We start from the raw sequence: 10,138 nt of genomic DNA on the forward strand, positions 1-10,138 counted from the left end.
AACCCTTCTTCTGTTTCCAAGTTTGTTTAGAGAGTGATTAGTAGTAAACAAGAAAAATATTGGCAAATGAAGTAACCTGCTTGAGTACTGAGATATAAACATAGTGTAGCAGTTTTGTGTTAGTTTGTTACTGGTAAGTACTTTTACTTAGAGCTAATGTTTTGCACACAGTTAACGGTGCTTAATTCCAAGAGTCACAAAGCTAGAAGACTGTTGGCAATGCAGTGTGTTCGATGAAGCGGCTTGGCAGTTAATAATAAAACGTAATGGCAATAGAAGACGCAAACTTTTGTCCATTGTATTGACTCGCCAGTAATTGCGCGAGTAGCCTAAATACGTATAATTTCATTGTTGACAAAGAAACTCGTTGCCACAGAAGCAATGGATTTTACTCGTATAGTGATCTGCTTCCATGTTCGATCGTAATTTAATACAGTTTCTGGATTAAATCGTCTTTTTGATTCAGTCCCCGCGAAAATTATGTGGAAATCTGTGTTCATATGTTGAAGATCCAATCGCAGTTGCTTTACACGTTTGACTGAGATTAACTATGTGGTTTATACTGCATAGATCATTATTGGGTATTAATAATTACTGCCATATCGACCAGGCCTACATCTACACTCTGCAAACCACAGTGGGGTGCATGGCAGAGGGTACGACCCATTATACCAGACTACCAGTTATTAGGGTTTCTTCTCGTTCCATTCACGTATGGAGCGCGGGAAGAATGATTGTTTGGATGTCTGTGTGCATGCAGTAATTATTCTAATCTTATCCTCAGGATCCCTATGTGAGCGATACATAGGGGGTTGTAGTATATAACTAGAGTAATCATTTAAAGCCGGTTCTTGAAACTTTGTTAATAGACTTTCTCTGGGTAGAGCACGTCTAGCTTCGAGAGTCTTCCAGTTCAGTTCCTTCAGTATCTCTATGACACTCTCTGACTGACTTAAACAAACGTGTCACCATTTGTGCTGCCCCTCCCTGTACACCCATTAGTCCTATTTGGTATAATGAGCCCCACACAATCGAGCAATATTCTAGAAGCCTTTGCTCGAGTGATTTGTAAACAATCTTCTTTGTAGGCTGATTGCAATTCCCCAGCATTCTAATAGTAAACCGAATTCTACCACCTGCTTTATCCACGACTGAAGGTACAGTAGTTCCATTTCATTACCCTACAAAGTGTTACACCCAGGTAGGCCTATTTGTATGAGTTCTAATAGTGATTCATTGATGTTGTAGTCACAGGATACTACTTTTTTCATTTTGTGAATTGCAAGATTTTACATTTCTGACCATTTAGAGCATGTTGCCAATCTCGGCACCACATTCAAATCTTATCAAGATCTGACTGAATATTTATGCAACTTCTTTTGGATCATTATAGATAATTGCATCATCTGCAAAAAGCCTGGTTTTACTATTGATATTGTCTGTGAGGTCATTAATATGCAATATGAACACCCACAATCCCAATTTATTTCCCTGGGGCATACCCAAAGTTACTTCTACAAGCTACATCTTCATCTGATGATTACTCTCCATCCAAGATAACATGCTGTGTCTTCCCTACCAAAAAGTCCTTCACTTGATCCCACTTATGATTGTACTTTGGACAACAAGTGTAGACACAGTACTGAGTCAAATGCTTTTTGGAAATCAAGAAATACTGCATCTATCTGGTTGCCTTGATCCAAAGCTTTCAGTATGTTATATGAGAAAAGTGCAAGTTGTGTTTCACATGATATGGTTTGGAAATCCATGCTGTATAACTCTGAGGAGGACATGACAAGGTACTTCATTATGTTTGAGCTCGGAATATGTTATAAGATTCTACAACAAATCAGTGTCAAGGATATTGGACGGTAGTGTTGTGGATCCCTTATACTTCTTGTCTTGTAGATGGATGTGATCAGTGCCTTTTTCCAGGAACTGGGTATGGTTTTTTGTTCAAGAGATTTACATTGGATTCTAGTTAGAAGGGGGTCTAACTCAGCTGCAAATTCAGTATAAAATCTGACACCAGTTCCATTAGGGCCGAGAACTTTGTTCAGTTTTAACGATTTCAGCTGTTTCTCAACACTGCTGACACTAATAGTTATTTCATTCATCTTTTCAGTGGTATGGGGATTAAATTGTAGCAATTCTCCTGGGTTTTTCTTCGTAAAGGAACATTTGAAAACGGACTTACGCACTTCAGCTTTTGCTTTACTACCCTCAATTTCAGTTCCTGTCTCATTTGCTAGGGGGTGGACACTAACTTTGGTGCCACTAACAGCTTGTACATATGACCATAATTTCTTTGGGTTCTGTGAAAGATCATTTGACAATATTCTGCTATGGTAGTCATTAAAGGCATCACCCATTGCTTTCTTGACAGTCAGATGCGTTTCATTCAGCATATCTCAAGCCATAGCCCTATGCATTGTTTTACACCTATTGTGCAGCAATCTCTGCTTCCTTGGAAGTTTCTTTACAGTGACTGTATACCATGGAGTTTCCCTACCACTATAATTGTTCTCCAAGTTACATACCTATCCAGTGCATGCTCAACTATTCTTTTAAACCTGAGCCAGAGTTCCTCTGATATGACATTACTGATTTTTTATCTAGTTTACTGAACATATATAACTTTCTATGTGTTTTAGTTGTCATTTGTACTTTGTTAATCATTGTTTCCACAACTGTGTCATGGTCACTGATACCATATTGATGTCAACCTCATCAAAGAGGAAAGGTCTATTTGTTGCCATTAGATCCAGTATATTTCGATCATGAGTGGGGCTCCTAACTAGCTGTTCTATGTAGTTTTCAGAGGAGATGTTTTGTAAAGTTTCACAGGATGTCTTATTGTGCCCACCACTAACAAAAGTGTAGTTTTTCCACTTAATCGTTGGATAATTAAAGTCTCCACTGATGATTACAGTAAGACTGGGGAATTTATGTACAAGGGGGTGAGGTTTTCTGTAAAGTTTTTGGTTACATCAGGAGATGAGTCTGGAGGGCTATAGAAGGATCCAATAATCATTTTATGGCCACCCCTGATACTTAGTCTTGTCCAAACAATCTCACATGCAGCTTCAATTTCTACCTTGGTGGATTTGAGTTTCTTGTCTACTGCGACAAATACACTACCTCCATTTCCCATTTGCCTATCCTTTTGATATACTCTTAAATTTTCCCCCAAAATCTCACTGCTGTCAATTTCAGGTTTCAACAGCTTTCTGAACTAGGTCTAGTATTATGTGAGCTTCACTGCTTTTGATGAGCACTTCAAGCTCTTGTACTTTGTCATTCTTCTAGGTGTTAAAACATCAGGTTAATTATTGTTACATCAAACAATTAAAATTTCTTACAGATTTACAGATGCAAATTTTTATTTCTGACAGACACAAGAGTAATACATTTACATCTAATATAAACATAATATGTAATCTTCTTTGTCCCTGCTCCCTGCTAAGAAAGCCAGAATAGTAATGGATTTTGACTAACAGCAAAAGTAGGAAGAGCCATTTTATGATAGAATCTCAAAACTATTTTGTTATTCAAAGTGTAGTTATTGCGAATTCCCCCACATATCACAACCACAATGAGCTCAATCCATAGATACATTCTTTGTGCAGTACTAGATTCCTAGATTCTTCTAAGGTCTTGAAACTTTGTAAAAAGTGTTTTGCATGGTAGTTGTTGACTTCTCTTCAAGCACTGAAAAATACTGTTTTTTTTTCAGTGTCCAGTGTCCAATGCACTCTCTCAGGATACAAATAAACCTGTGGCCATTTGTACTGCTCCCCCCTTTTTTAAAAATAATCAATATTTTCTCTAAGACCTATATTACATGGGTACAACACACAAGCAATTTTCTAGGATGGCTCAGAAGCATGTTTTGTGAGCAGTATCCTCTGTATACTGGTTGGATTTTCCCAGCATTCTGCTAATGAACCAAATTCTGCCACCTACTTTATTCACAAGCATGAGTTGACTCATTTCATTTTTGACTAAAAGTTTAAAGATATTTCCATGTGTCTGCTTTTTGCATCCAGTTTTACAACTATGATTATGGTATTTAAAGCAAGTAACGAGTCTTTGCACCACCTTGTAATCTTCTCAGTGTCTGCCTGGATATTTATGCTATTTTTGGTTCAAGTAGTGCTTCATTATAGGTAACTGCATCATCTGTAGGAAGTCTGCAGTTATTGATACTGTTAATATTCTCTATGAGATCATTAACATACAACATCAACTGCAAGAGTTTCATTTTCTTGGGGTATGCCTGGAGTTATTTTTGTCAATAATTCTCCAGTAAATCTTCAATCCAGTCCCAGATTTCATTTGATACACCTTATGATGATACTGTCTTTAATAAATGTTAGTGTGGTACTGTATTGTGTTGTACTGTATGGAACTGGGGACTTAGAAACAATGGAGAGGCTTCATCCCTGCCATAGCCCTCAGTGGTATACAACCCCACAACAGGCTACAGCAGTCCACTCACTTCACTGCCCCACACTGAAGCCGGCCGCGGTGGTCTAGTGGTTCTAGGCACTCAGTCCGGAACCGCGCGGCTGCTACGGTCGCAGGTTCGAATCCTGCCTCGGGCATGGATGTTTGTGATGTCCTTAGGTTAGTTAGGTTTAACTAGTTCTAAGTTCTAGGGGACTAATGACCTCAGCAGTTGAGTCCCATAGTGCTCAGAGCCATTTGAACCATTTTTTTTGAATAGTGTGGCTACAGTGGGGACTAACTCAGCTGCAAATTCTGTGCAAAATCTAACAGGGATTCCACATTAGTGATTTCAGCTGTTTCTTAATACCACTGATGGTAATATCTATACTAATTTTTGCAGTGCTGTGAGAGTTAAAACTGAGGTAGTATTTCTTGTTCTCCTTTGTAGAGGACTGTTTGAAAATGAAGTTCAGCATTCCTACTTGTGCTTTAATAGCTTCAATTTTGGTTCCTATGCCATCCATGAGCATATCGAAATTAACTTTGATACCACTGAGAGCCTTTACATATGACCAGGAATTTATTTGGGTTGTGGAAGATATTTTGGAAAGTTTGTAATACCGTAGACCTTGAAGACTGCACACATTGCCATTTTTACAGCTGAACATGTTTCATTCAGCATTTTTCTATCTGTAGCTCTACATTTAAATTATCGTCTGCAATGCAGTAGCTACTGTTTGACGTTTCTTTAGAGAGACTGTATACCAGGGATGATGCTTCCCATCATGGTTATCCTACTACCAGTTTGTGTGTTGTATCTATCCAAGATTCACCAGCTGTTCTTCTAAACTTAAGGAATAGTTCCTCTATATGACCTACCTGTATAGCTACATTTCTTCAAGTTTCTTCTTGTCATATGACACTACTTCTTAGTCTTGTTTACCTTTGTACTTCCTTTAGTTTCCTTTTTATTTTATCTACAATTTTAATACATTGCCTCATGGTCACTGATACCAGCTTAGGGTGAACATCCTCGAAGAGGAACGGTTTGTAGGTCACCATTAGATCTAACATATTTCCATCAGAACTATCTGTTCTAGGCAGTTTTGAGAGAAAGCATTTAGTATTGTTTCGCAGAAAGCTTTATCGCTCTCACGACTTAAAAATCTGTAATTACCCTCAAATAAGGTGAAGCTGACAGCAGATGTGAAATTGACTGAAAAGTTCAAAAAAGATTTTATGTTAAGTAACTAGGTATATGAGGGTGAGTCAAATGAAAACCTTAAATTTGTAATAAGAAATCGAAATTTCACACCGTTATCCTGTAAGTTGGTAAGGTTGCTACAAACAGCTTGCAGAATGGCCTGCAGGTGGCAGCATAGTGCAGATGCACACATACCATTGCAGTATCAGTATAAAGATGGCCACCCCACTTGCGACTTGCACCAGGGAAGAACAGCGTCCTGTTATTCGGTTTTTGCGCAGTGAAGGTGTGAAACCTATTGAAATTCATCAACGAATGAAGGTTCAGTATGGTGATGCATGTTTGTCACAGCAGCAAGTCTATGAATGGAGTAAGAAGTTCGCAAATGGTGTGACTTCAGTGGAAGGTGCTCCTCGTCCAGGTCAGGTACAACGAGTTGTGACTCCACAGAACATTGCAGCAGTTGAAGCCATAGTGAAGGAAAACCACTGAGTGACACTGAATGACATTGCAGCATGTTTACAGATTAGTCATGTGTCAGCATACCACATTGTGCATAATGTGCTGCAGTTTCACAAAGTGTCTGCAAGATGGGTGCCACGGCAATTGACTCCTGAAATGAGAGAACGACGTCTTGATGCATATGAAGAACTTCAGTACTTTGAATGAGTAGGTGATGGCTTCCTTGCAAGAATCATTACTGGGGATGAAACCTGGGTTCACTTCCACCAACCGGAAATGAAGAGAGTGAGCAAGGAATGGCGCCATTCCTCATCACCAAAACCAAAGAAGTTTCGAACAGAACCATCAGCAGGGAAGGTTCTTCTTTTTTGAGATAAAGAAGATGTCATTTTGGAGCATTACATGCCTAGAGGGACCACTGTCACCAGTGCATCATACACAGATCTCGTAAAAAATCATCTGCAGCCTGAAATCAAATCAAAGCGTCATGGATTGCTGTCAGCAGGTGTCCTTTTGCAACATGACAATGCAAGGCCCCACACTGCCCGTACAACAGTTGCAACAATCACAAACCTGCATTTTGAGTGTCTTCCTCATCCACCATACTCACCAGACCTTGCCCCAAGTGTTTTCCATATGTTTGGACCCTGATGAAGAGGTACGCCACACGGTGCATGCATGAGTGGTTGCGCAGACTACCAAAAGAATTATTTTCTAAAGGAATTTAGGCACTTTGTAAGCGCTAGAGGACTTGCATTGAGTGTGAGGGAGATTATGTTGAAAAGCGATACAGCTTTGTACCACTTCTGCGCAATAAATAATATTTAAAAAAATTTAAGGTTTTCTTTTATTTTAGTTAGTATACTTACTGTTTGAAAGTATTTAATTCGTGGTAGTGGCTAAATATTAGTATCCTGAACTTCCATTTGAATATCAATAATTTTCAGACGGACTGATTTTTAACTTTTTTAATGAGCTAAAATTTTTATTCGAGTGACTGGCATAAAACAACTCATGTCTATTATGTGTGTTGTGCACTGACCCTTCGCAATGACAACTAGAGCAATAACAAAAGTTACTCTATTATACTTATCTATTTGTGTTGTTGTTGTTGTTGGGGTTTTCATTCCGAAGGCTGGTTTGATCCTGATCTCCTTGCTACTCTATCCTGTGCGAGTCTCTTTGTCTCTGAATAACTACTGTAGCCTACATCTTTCTGAATTTGTATACTGTATTTGTTCTTGGTCTTCCTCTATGATTTTTACCCCCCACACTCCATTCCAATATTAAATTGGTGATCGCTTCATGTCTCAGAATGCATCCTACCAGCCAATCCTTTCTTTTGGTCATGTTGTACCACAAATTTCTTGTGTCCCCAACTCTATTCAGTACCTCCTCATTAGTCATGTGATAGACCCTTCTGATCTTCAGCATTCTTCTGTAGCACCACATTTTTAAAGCTTCTCTTCTTTTTTTATCTAAACTCTTTATCATCCATGTTTCACTTCCATACAAGGCTATATTTCTTTTCTTCAAAACACTTTTCTCACCGTTGCCATTCCACATTTGATACCTCTCTACTTTGACCACCGTCGGTTATTTTGCTGCCCAAAAAGGAACACTCATCTATTACTTTAAGTCTCTTGTTTCCTAATCTAATTCCCTTAGCATCACCTGATTTAATTTGACTACATCCCATCATCTTTGTTTTGCTTTTGTTGATGCTCATCTTATATCCTCGTTTCAAGACACTGTCCATTCCATTCAGTGGCTCTCTCCAAGTCCTTCGCTGTCTTTGACAGAATTGCAGTGTCATCGGCAAACCTCAAAGTTTATATTTCTTGTCCCTGAACCAAACCTTAATTCCAACCATATATTTTCCTTTGGTTTCCTTCACTAGTTGTTCAAAGTACATATTGAATATCATCAGGAATAGGCTACAGTCTTGTCCCACTCCCGTTTCAACCACTGCCCACCTTGCATGACCCTTGACTCCTTTCACTGCCATCTGGTTTCTGTACAAGTTATAAATAGCCTTTTGCTCCCTGTTTTTTTACCCCTGTTACTTTCAGAATTTCAAAGAGAGTATTCCAGTCAACATTGTCAAAAGTTTTCTGAAAGTGAACAAATGCTATAAATGTACTTTCTCTTTCCTAAACCTATCTTCTAAGATAAGTTATAGGGTCAGTATCACCTTGCGTATTCCTACATTTCTCTGGAATCCAAACTGATCTTCCTTATGGTCTGCTTCTACCAGTTTTTCCATTCTTCTGTAAAGAATTTATGTTAGTATTTTGCATACATGACTTATTAAACTGACAGTTCAGTAATTGTCACACCTATCTGCAAATGCTTTTTTTGGAATTGGAATTACTACATTCTTCTTGAAGTCTAGGTGTATTTCGCTTGTCCCATATGTCATGAACACCTGATGGAAAGAGTCTTGTCATGTCTGGCTCTCCCAAGGCTATCAGTAGTTCTGACGAAATATCATCTACTCCCAGGGCCTTGTTTTGATCTAGATCTTCCAGAGCTTTGTCACATTCTCCTTGCAGTAACATATTTTCCATCTCATCTTCATGTTCGTCTATTTCTCTTTCTATAATATTGCTTTCAAGTTCATCTCCCTTCCACCTTTCAGCTCTCCCTTCTTTGCTTAGGACTCATTTACCTCTGAGCTCTTGATATTCATACAGCTGCTTCTCATTTTCCCAAAGGCCTCTTTAACTTTTCTGTAGGCAGTAACTATCTTTCCCCTAATGGAATAAATTTCTGAATGCATATATTTGTCCTCTAGCTAATCCTGCTTAGCAGTTTTGCACTTCATGCCAATCTAATTTTTAAAACATTTGTATTTTGCCTCCTTCACCTGCTGCATTTTTAAATTTTGTTCTTTTAACAGTTAAATTCAATATCTCTTTGTTTTATCCATGGATTTCTGCTATGCATTGTCTTCTTACCCATTTGGTCCTCTACCACCTTCACTATTTCATCTCGTAAAGCTACACATTCATCTTCTGCTGTATTCCTTTCCCCTGTTATAGTCAATCATTGCCTAATGCTCCCTCTGAAGCTCCCCACAGTGACTGATTCTTTCAACTTATCTGGGTCAAATTTCCTTAATTTTAGCCGCATGGGTTAGCCATGCGGTCTGAGGCGTCTTGTCACGGTCCACGTGGCTCCTCCCGTCAGACATTTGAGGCCTTCCTTGGGCATGGGTGTGTGTTTGCTGTCCTTAGTGTAAGTTCGTTTAGGTTAAATTAAGTAGTGCGTAAGCTTAGGGACCGATGACCTCAGCAGTTTGATCCCATAAGACCTTACCACAAATTTCCAAATTTTTCCTTAATTTCCTACCTTTTTTCAATTTGTGGCCAGAGTCCACATCTGCCCCTGGAAATGTCTTACAATTTAAAATCTGGTTCCTAAATCTCTGTCTAACCATTACATTATAATAATCTGAAACTTTCTGGTGTCCTCCAGTCACTTCCATGTATACCACCATCTTTTATGATTATTAAACCACATTCTGGCGACCATTAAATTATGCTCTGTTCAAAATTCTTCCAGGCGGCTTTCTCTTTCATTCCTTCCCCCCAGTCCATATTCACCTAATATTTTTACATCTCTTCCTCTGTCTACTATCAAATTACATTAAATTTTCATCTCTGTTAACTATCTGAATAGTTTCTTTTATCTCATCATAGATTTCTTCAGTTTCTTCATCATCTGCGGAGCTCATTGGTATGTAGATGTGACTACTGTGGTAGTCATGGGCTTCATATCTGTCATTGCTACAATAATGTGTTAACTATGTTGCTCATAGTAGCTTATCTGCATTCCCATTTTCTTATTCATTATTAAACCAACTCCTGCATTACTTCTATTTGACTTTGTATTTATAACCATGTATTCACCTGGCCAGAAGTCCTGTTTCTCCAGTCATCAAACTTCACCAGTTCCCACTGTAACAAACTTCAACCTATCAATTTCCCTTTTTAAATTTTCTAATCTACATGCCCA

This window comes from Schistocerca serialis, chromosome 4 (assembly GCF_023864345.2).
Source record: "Schistocerca serialis cubense isolate TAMUIC-IGC-003099 chromosome 4, iqSchSeri2.2, whole genome shotgun sequence".
Lineage (NCBI taxonomy): Eukaryota > Metazoa > Arthropoda > Insecta > Orthoptera > Acrididae > Schistocerca > Schistocerca serialis.